Source organism: Physeter macrocephalus, chromosome 20 (assembly GCF_002837175.3).
Source record: "Physeter macrocephalus isolate SW-GA chromosome 20, ASM283717v5, whole genome shotgun sequence".
Classification (NCBI taxonomy): domain Eukaryota; kingdom Metazoa; phylum Chordata; class Mammalia; order Artiodactyla; family Physeteridae; genus Physeter; species Physeter macrocephalus.
Genome location: NC_041233.1, coordinates 57,871,620 through 57,881,857, shown reverse-complemented (window position 1 = coordinate 57,881,857; position 10,238 = coordinate 57,871,620). Strand labels below are relative to the sequence as shown.

The 10,238-nt window shown below is 41.0% G+C and overlaps 1 protein-coding gene across 8 annotated transcripts in view; it reads left to right on the top strand.

Annotated features, from left to right (window-relative positions):
- The first annotated feature begins 961 nt into the window (after positions 1-961).
- The window catches only part of ARMH3 (armadillo like helical domain containing 3), a 173,617-nt gene continuing 164,340 nt past the window's right edge, over positions 962-10,238 (top strand). For 2 of the 8 annotated variants that reach the window (XM_024121345.3, XM_028480975.2), the window contains exon 1: positions 1,050-1,312. The gene's annotated coding sequence lies outside the window, so the exon portion shown is untranslated. Of the gene's footprint in view, positions 1,327-10,238 lie in introns of all 8 variants that reach the window. The other 6 variants (XM_024121346.3, XM_055081246.1, XM_055081249.1 and 3 more) reach the window with 5 other exon arrangements.

The window sequence follows — 10,238 nt, the reverse complement described above, 5'->3', positions numbered from 1 at the left end:
TTACAGCTTGAGCTTTTCTAAGCTTACCTTCGATAATTCACGGTTTGATATTTAAAACATTTAATTGTATATCTATTTTTCTATCTATCATCAGTCTATCACTTTGTTACAATATAATCTCAGAATTGTAATTGTTTTTCTTTTTACTTCTCCCAGAATTGGGTATTCAGGAGGTGCTCAACAAAGATGTGCTAAAAGGAAGTCAGGTATGGAAAGGGTTCTTTCAGCTGTACAGGAGGCTTCTAACTCATGTTCAGGAACAATAGTTCTTGGGGTTCACCTCAAGATGCCTTCCTATTACCACTTCTCACTCTTTTTTTATATCCTATTAGGGTACAACATTTTACCACTAATCATGTTTTATGCCACTGTGTAAACAGACAAGAAAAATTAAAAATTACCTGGGCTTTTGGGCTATTAAGACCTCTTTCCTGATAGATCTGGGTTTAAACTCTTCTTCACCTCTTACTAACACTAGAACATTAAGCAAGCTGTTTAATCACTCAAAACCTTTTTTTTTTTGTTATCTGTGAGGTACCAACTTTATAAAGTCATTATAAGGAGACACATACACACACGCACACACTGCCCGGCATGTCTTTTTTTTTTTTTGGGGGGGGGGTTTCCAGATTCTTTTTTTTTTTAATTTTTAAATTTTATTTTCGGCATGTCTTTTTTTTTTTTTTTTTTTCGCGCAACCACTGCGCCACCAGGGAAGCCACCGGCATGTCTTTTTTTAATCTTCCATTTTGCGTGTGAGAAAACTGAGACTCAGAGAGGTAACGTGCCAAGTTGACACAGCTTTACACGGTGCTTTGTACATAGCAGGCACACAATACATATATGTTGATTGAACGAGTTTGTATCCAATCTTTCACTTACAGAGTTGCAATAAAGAGCTTGGAACATATATCTTTCCAAACTTTGCCAGTGTTTCTTAGAGGATATAGTTACTCCTGGAAGTGGAATTGCCGGTTTCAGGGTCTGCCGTGTTTAAAGAAACTGCTAATTAAACTTGCATCCAGTAGATTCTTGATACATGTTTCTTTTGTTAATTTCTTTCTCGTGGTGCATTTCGGGAGTCGTAGTCTTTGTGATGGTTGCTGGGAATCGTGGTCCGAGCCAGCCTCAGGCAGTCGGCGCGGGCGAACGTATCACGCGGCAGGCTTTAGGATCCTGCGGGGCACGGCGGGCCGGGGGAAGGGTCTGGGGAGGTCGGCAGCTCGTCCGTCAGCCCGGAGCAGCTGCGGCGTCGGTGGCGTCGGGAGCTAGCCGGTCCGGGAGCGGCGCGGGTGGTGGAGGAGGAGCCAGGGTAAGCGGCGCTCGGTAAGCGGCGCCGGCCCGGGCCGGTCTCCGAACCTGGCCAACCTCTGCGGGTACTGCCATACTAGGCCTTGGCCCTGAGGCGGCTCTGGAGGCGGGGCCTGCGCTCGCTAGGGCACGACAGGGGTTATGGGGGGAGAGGGAGGGAGGGCAGCTGCTGAGGAGCGCAGGGGCTGCGTGCGGCGGAGCGGAGCGAGCAGCGGCTCGCTACTCCAGCTGCCGGTCCTTCTAACCCTCCAGTGCCGGTCACACGCCTCTGGCTCCGGGTCCCTGCTGGGCCCTCCTGGCAGCCGAGGCGCTGACCTTTGACCCCGCACGAGGCTGACTCCGACCCCTCAGGCTACCTTGAAAGCTTTCCTCCCAGGTGTTTCCCACCCGAGTGGCCTTCTGCCCAGCCAATTTCTGGGGTGAGGGCGTGGGGCAAGACCTCGGAGAAGGGCTAGAGGAAGCCCTGTCTGCCCGAAGTCATCAGGCGTCCCGGAAGGTCCCCGTCTCCTCTTTACAGTCTCTGATCGCCGGGCTTCAGCCCACCCTTTACACACAATCATTGAAGCTACCGTGTTTTTTCTGGTTACTCGGTGTGAACCTGGGAAACGAACCTGTTTCCAGGAAAGTGTAGGGAAGAAACAGGAGATAAAAACTGGTTCCCTGGGGAAGAACTATCAGAAACTGAGGAGTGCTGCTTTTCGACATGGGGAAGTAGAAACTTGGGCAGGCCCGAATAAATGTGGATCATCCGACCCTCCCCAATTCTTCCTCTCCAGAAAAGGTTTTGAGTTCAGTGAGAGCTGTTTCTTTGCTGTTCTATACTCTTTCTGACTTCGTAAATCAAGGCAAATAGGGTTTGTGTCCCTGCTCTTAATTTAGCACAAGTTAATTGGAATTATTTTGGGTGTACCTTCAGTTGGTCTTGTGTGCACAGTAGTTCCTATGTGAGGGCTTTTCCAGATATCAGATCAGTCAGTCTAGAGAGGGGTAGATCCTTCTAGTTAGGATTGTGAAGGGGGACTCTCATTCGTTCCTTAATGAATAGGGGAGCCTTTAAGGTATTTTCATTGGATGTTTAGGCATTATAATTCATACACTTGTTCGACATTTGAATAATAATAATAATAAAACCTCTTGAAAACTCAAAGCAGTGTTATGAAAGTTGGACTTTTACATAGAGCCAAGTTCAAGAATCCATAAAATTTGGGGAAAGTAACCAAATAACAAGTTGATCCAGGATATATGAGGGCACACAGTTTATTAAACGCACATTTATTGAGAACTTATTAAGTTTTCTTTTTAATGCATTTTTGGCTGCGCCGGGGCTTAGTTGCAGCATGTGGGATCTTCGTTGCGGCATGTGGCATCTTTCATTTCTATTATTTATTTATTTTAAAAATTAATTAATTAATTTATGGCTGCATTGGGTCTTCATTGCTGCGCGCAGGCTTTTCCCTAGTTGCGGCAGGTGGGGGCTACTCTTCGTTGCAGCATGCAGGCTTCTCATTACGGTGGCTTCTCTTGTTGCAGAGCACAGGCTCTGGGCACTCGGACTTCAGTAGTTGTGGCACACGGGTTCAGTAGTTGTGGCACACGGGTTCAGTAGTTGTGGCTCATGGGCTCTAGAGTGCAGCCTCAGTAGTTGTGGCGCATGGGCTTAGTTGCTCCACGGCATGTGGGATCTTCCTGGACCAGGGCTTGAACCGGTGTCCCCTGCATTGGCAGGCGGATTCTTAACCCATGTGGCATCTTTTAGTTGCAGCATGCAGACTTCTTAGTTGTGGCATGTGGACTCTTAGTTGCGGCACGCATGCAGGATCTAGTTCCCCAACCAGGGATCGAATCCGGGCCCCCTGCATTGGGAGCACAGAATCTTACCCCCTGGACCACCGGGAAGTCCCTATTGAGCACTTATTATGTAACTGGCACTGGGGTTAGAAATATGAATATTTTTCCTCAAGAACATCAGAGACATATTCACATGAAAATTGTAGTGCTGTGTGTTACATATCCATTAAAAGGAATTTATATGGTGTGAAGGAAATATTACCATTGCCTGGAAAGTCAGGGAAATGTTTGTAGGGAGGAGATACTTGAGTTGGATGTTGGAAGATGGGTAGGAGCTGGCTTGAACCGGTGTCCCCTGCATTGGCAGGCGGATTCTTAACCCATGTGGCATCTTTTAGTTGCAGCATGCAGACTTCTTAGTTGTGGCATGTGGACTCTTAGTTGCGGCACGCATGCAGGATCTAGTTCCCCAACCAGGGATCGAATCCGGGCCCCCTGCATTGGGAGCACAGAATCTTACCCCCTGGACCACCGGGAAGTCCCTATTGAGCACTTATTATGTAACTGGCACTGGGGTTAGAAATATGAATATTTTTCCTCAAGAACATCAGAGACATATTCACATGAAAATTGTAGTGCTGTGTGTTACATATCCATTAAAAGGAATTTATATGGTGTGAAGGAAATATTACCATTGCCTGGAAAGTCAGGGAAATGTTTGTAGGGAGGAGATACTTGAGTTGGATGTTGGAAGATGGGTAGGAGCTTGCACAAGTAAAGAAAGGCATTCCAGATGGAGACAACAGCATGAGTAAAGGCATGGTGAAAGTGTGAGGAAAAAAAATAACATGACGTTTAAGTGTCAGAAATTTGTCCAAAACAGGATGTGTAGTGGAGAAATTGCCAGGAGGTGAGACTGAAAAGAGAGTAGGGAGCTATTGGAGCGTTTTAATGTTAGGGAGTGACAGAAGTGCAGATTAAAGTAATGAGAAATGAGGCAGTGAGACTAATTAGAGTTGTTGCAGTTGACTGAGAGTCTGAATAAAATGTGGCCGTGGGAATGAAGAGGAGGGGAATGGATTTTAGAAGTATTTCTAAGATAGCTGCAATAGGATTTAGTGACGGTTTGGGGAGAGACAGTGGACTAAGTTTTCTAATTTGAGAAATTGGGTAAATGGGAATTTCATTGACCAGGATATGGATTAGTAAAAGTAGAGCAGATTTTTTTAAGGTTTGGGTGGCTATGGAAAGAGGTATAGGGGAGATAGTCTGGTATGCTGAGATCAAGTTGTCATGGGATATGCACATGGAGATGTTACTAGGCAGCTGAAAGTAAGGAGGCCTGGTGAGCTTGATATCTTGGCAATAGCTTGGAGTAAGTGAGGACATATTTGAAAAAAATCCTGGGAAAATAATGTTTATTTTATTTCTTTGTAAGGAAATATTAGAATATGCCTGTCTTCCACTTAACAGTGAGCTTCTCAAGGCAGGGACCATATACCTCAATAATTTTGCATCCCTTTCCCCCTTATACAATGCCTGTGTTATTATAAGCTCTCAATAAATGTTAGTTAAGCTAGCAGGAAATCAGTTTACTTTGCCAGGTCGAAGTTACCTTTTGGGCTTTCTTTAAGAGGATTATGGGAGTCTGTCTTATAATTTTCATTTTATACTTAGGTGGTATTCATGAGGCTTGTATGGGTCAACAGGAAAGGAAATGAAGAAGATATGAGTGATGTGTTGCTGCTTGAGGAAGTTTAGGGCTTGAGCAAGAGATAGACAGTATTAATTTATAAGTGGCTCCTGCTCATTGAGAAGAGGATCTAACAATGAATTCTCATTCTGGGAGCTGTCAGAAAAACGTGATTTTTCAATCAGAGTTTCCTGAAATCCTGTCAATTTGAAGTTGGTTCCTCCTTCTGAAGGTGCAAGTACATTCCTTCTTGTGTAAAATCATTTGAAAGGGAACCCTGAGATGGTCATGTTTATTTAAACCTCTTCATCTGTATTATTAGTTTGTGAAAGTTGGCAGACTCAGTAGATTCTGATGGGACCAGACTGAATTCTCTTCTGTGAAGCTAGTTCACTTCTAGTAGGTACAGACTATGGCTGATATCCGGAGTAGAGATTGCAGAAGTCCTGGTTTTGCCACTTGCTGTTTAGTCTTGGGAAAGTCCCTGAGTTAATTCCACTTTCAAGTGTAGCCTAAATACTCGCTCTGAGGTGAGCGCTGTTCAGAGCACATACAAGATATAGATGCTGCCCCATAGTGGTACATGTGCTTATTACTGAATCAGGCTGGTTCTATCCTAGCATCTAGAAAATAGGGATGATGCTTGTCAGATGATGTCCTGAGATGACTGACTTTTCTTGGATCGAGTGGGAATGCTGATATTAAGGATATCAGTTAGGAGTTTCCACAGAATTTTAACTGAATCTGGATTTTGAATGTTCTACTAGTTAGCACCTGCTTTTTTTGCACTAACAAGATATTCTCATAGGGAGAAGGGCTACTGGACAGAAAGATTTAGTGGCTGTACCACTTAAAATCCGTTACTTTGGACAAAGTAACATCCTCATTGTAAAATTATAGTATTAGTACTTACTTCATTTGCTTATTGTAAGTATTCAGTACAGCATATTTAAATCACTTAGAATAGTGCCAAGTACACAGTGACTACTCAGTAGTGTTTTTTATTATTATATACCACCTTGAGTGGGAGGCTGTGCTCGGAAAGATTTGGAGGAATGAGTGATGAATTCCATCCCCAGTGATTAAAAAAAACAGAAATGATAGAACAAAAGGGTGGACAGTTCTGGAGCCTGTGGAAGGAAAACCACTTTCACAGAAAGATAGCCAAAATGAAAAGGCAGAGGACTTTGTACCAGATGAAGGAACAAGATAAACCCCCAGAAAAACAACTAAATGAAGTGGAGATAGGCAAGCTTCCTGAAAAAGAATTCAGAATAATGATAGTGAAGATGATCCAGGACCTCGGAAAAAGAATGGAGGCAAAGATCGAGAAGATGCAAGAAATGTTTAACAAAGACCTAGAAGAATTAAAGAACAAACAAACAGAGATGAACAATACAATAACTGAAATGAAAACTGCACTAGAAGGAATCAATAGCAGAATAACTGAGTCAGAAGAACGGATAAGTGACCTGGAAGACAGAATGGTGGAATTCACTGCCATGGAACAGAATAAAGGAAAAATAATGAAAAGAAATGAAGATAGCCTAAGAGACCTCTGGGACGACATTAAACGCAACAACATTCGCATTATAGGGGTCCCAGAAGGAGAAGAGAGAGAAAGAACTGGAGAAAATATTTGAAGAGATTATAGTCGAAAACCTCCCTAACATGGTAAAGGAAATAGCCATCCAAGTTCAGGAAGTGCAGGATAAACCCAAGGAGAAACACACTGAGACACATAGTAATCAAATTGACGAAAATTAAAGACAAATAAAAATTATTGAAAGCAACAAGGGAAAAATGACAGGTAACATACAAGGGAACTCCCATAAGGTTAACAGCTGATTTCTCAGCAGAAACTCTACAAGCCAGAAGGGAGTGGCGTGGTATATTTAAAGTTATGAAAGGGAAGAACCTACAACCAAGATTACTGTACCCGGCAAGGATCTCATTCAGATTCAACGGAGAAATCAAAAGCTTTACAGACAAGCAAAAGCTAAGAGAATTCAGCACCACCAAACCAGCTCTACAACAAATGCTAAAGGAACTTCTCTAAGTGGGAAACACAAGAGAAGAAAAGGACCTACAAAAACAAACCCATAACAATTAAGATAATGGTAATAGGAACATACATATTGATAATTACCTTAAACGTGAATGGATTAAATGCTCCAACCAAAAGACACAGGCTCACTGAATGGATACAAAAACAAGACCCATATAAATGCTGTCTACAAGAGACGCACTTCAGACCTAGGGACAGATACAGACTGAAAGCGAGGGGATGGAAAAAGATATTCCATGCAAATGGAAATCAAAAGAAAGCTGGAGTAGCTATACTCATATCAGATAAAATAGAAGCTTTAAATGACACAATAGACCAGATAGATTTAATTGATATTTATAGGACATTCCATCCAAAAACAGCAGATTACACTTTCTTCTCAAGTGTATGCGGAACATTCTCCAGGATAGGTCACATCTTGGGTCACAAATCAAGCCTCAGTAAATTTAAGAAAATTGAAATCATAGCAAGCATCTTTTCTGACCACAACGCTATGAGATTAGAAATCAATTACAGGGAAAAAACCGTGAAAAACACAAACACATGGAGGCTACACAGTACATTACTAAATAACCAAGAGATCACTGAAGAAATCAAAGAGAAAATCAGAAAATACCTAGAGACAAATTACAATGAAAACAAGACGATCCAAAACCTATGGGATGCAGCAAAAGCAGTTCTAAGAGGGAAGTTTATAGCAATACAAGCCTACCTCAAGAAACAAGAAAAATCTCAAATAAACAATTTAACCTTACAACTAAAGGAGCTAGAGAAAGAAAAACAAACAAAACCTAAAGTTAGTAGAAGAAATCATAAAGATCAGAGCAGAGATAAATGAAATAGAAACAAAGAAAACAATAGCAAAGATCAATAAAACTAAAAGCTAGTTCTTTGAGAAGGTAAACAAAATTGATAAACCTTTAGCCAGACCCATCAAGAAAAAGAGGGAGAGGACTCAAATCAATAAATATAGAAATGAAAAAGGGGAAGTTACAACAGACACTGCTGAAATACAAAGCATCCTGAGAGACTACTACAAGCAACTCTGTGCCAGTAAAATGGACAACCTGGAAGAAATGGACAAATTCTTAGAAAGGTATAACCTTCCAAGACTGAACCACGAAGAAACAAAATATGAACAGACCAGTCACAAGTAATGAAATTGAAACTGTGATTTAAAATCTTTCAACAAACAAAAGTTCAATGCCAGGTGCCTTCACAGGTGAATTCTATCAAACATTTAGAGAAGAGCTAACACCCATCCTTCTCAAACTCTTCCGAAAAATCGCAGCGCAAGGAACACTCACAAACTCATTCTATGAGGCCACCATCACCCTGATACCCAAACCAGACAAAGATACTACAAAAAAAGAAAATTATAGACCAATGTCACTGATGAATATCTTGCAGAAATCCTCAACAAAATGCTAGCAAACAGAATCCAACAACACATTAAAAGGATCATACACCATGATCAAGTGGGATTTATCCCAGGAATGCAAGGATTCTTCAATATACCCAAATCAATCAATGTGATACATCATATTAACAAATTGAAGAATAAAAACCATATGATCATCTCAATAGATGCAGAAAAAGCTTTTGAAAAAATTCAGCACCCATTTATGATAAAAACTCTCCAGAAAGTGGGCATAGAGGGAACCTACCTCAGCATAATAAAGGCCATATATGACAAACCCACAGCAAACATCATTCTCAATGGTGAAAAACTGAAAGCATTTCCTCTAAGATCAGGAACAAGACAAGGATTTCCACTCTTGCCACTATTATTCAACATAGTTTTGGAAGTCCTAGCCATGACAATGAGAGAAGAAAAAGAAATAAAAGGAATACAAATTGGAAAAGAAGAAGTAAAACTGTCACTGTTTGCAGATGACATGATACTATACCTAGAAAATCTTAAAGAGGCCAGCAGAAAACTACTAGAGCTAATCAATGAATTTGGTAAAGTTGCAGGATACAAAATTAATGCACAGAAATCTCTTGCATTCCTATACACTGGAAATCATTGTGAAAATGACTGTACTACCCAAAGCAATCTACAGATTCAATGCAATCCCTGTCAAATTACCAATGGCATTTTTTTACAGAACTAGAACAAAAAATCTTAAAATTTGTATGGAGACACAAAAGACTCCAAATAGCCAAAGCAGTCTTGAGCGAAAAAAATGGAGCTCGAGGAATCAGATTCCCTGACTTCAGACTATACTACAAAGGTACAGTAATCAAGGCAATATGGTCCTGGCACCAAAACAGAAATATAGATCAATGGAACAGGATAGAAAGCCCAGAGATAAACCCACGCACCTATGGTCAACTAATCTATGACAAAGGAGACAAGGATATACAGTGGAGAAAAGACAGTCTCTTCAGTAAGTGGTGCTGGGAAAACTGGACAGCTATATGTAAAAGAATGAAATTAGAACACTCCCTAACACCATACACAAAAATAAACTCAAAATGGATTAGAGACCTAAATGTAAGACTGTACACTATAAATCTCTTAGAGGAAAACATAGGAAGAACACTCTGACATAAATCACAGCAAGGTCTTTTTTGATCCACCTCCTAGAGTAAGGCAAATAAAAATAAAAATAAACAAATGGGACCTAATGAAACTTCAAAGCTTTTGCACAGCAAAGGAAACCATAAACAAGACGAAAAGACACCCCTCAGAATGGGAGAAAATATTTGCAAATGAATCAATGGACGAAGGATTAATCTCCAAAATATATAAACAGCTCATGCAGCTCAATATCAAAAAAGCAAACCACCCCGTCCCAAAATGAGCAGAAGACCTAAATAGACATTTCTCCAAAGAAGACATACAGATGGCCAGGAAGCACATGAAAAGCTGCTCAACATCACTAATTATTAGAGAAATGCAAATCAAAACTACAATGAGGTATCACCTCACACCAGTTATAATGGGCATCATCAGAAAATCTACAAACAATAAATGCTGGAGAGGGTGTGGAGAAAAGGGAACCTTCTTGCACTGTTGGTGGGAATGTAAATTGATACAGCCACTGTGGATAACATTATGGAGGTTCCTTAAAAAACTAAAAATAGAATTACCATATGACCCAGCAATCCCTCTCCTGGGCATATACCCAGAGAAAGTTATAATTCAAAAAGACACATGCACCCCAATATTCATTGCAGCACTATTTACACTAGCCAGGTCATGGACGCAACCTAAATGCCCATGGACAGACGAATGGATAAAGAAGATGTGGTACATATATACAATGGAATGTTACTCAGCCATAAAAAGGAACGAGATTGTGTTAATTGTAGAGACGAGGATGGATCTAGAGACTGGCATACAGAGTGAAGTAAGTCAGAAAGGGAAAA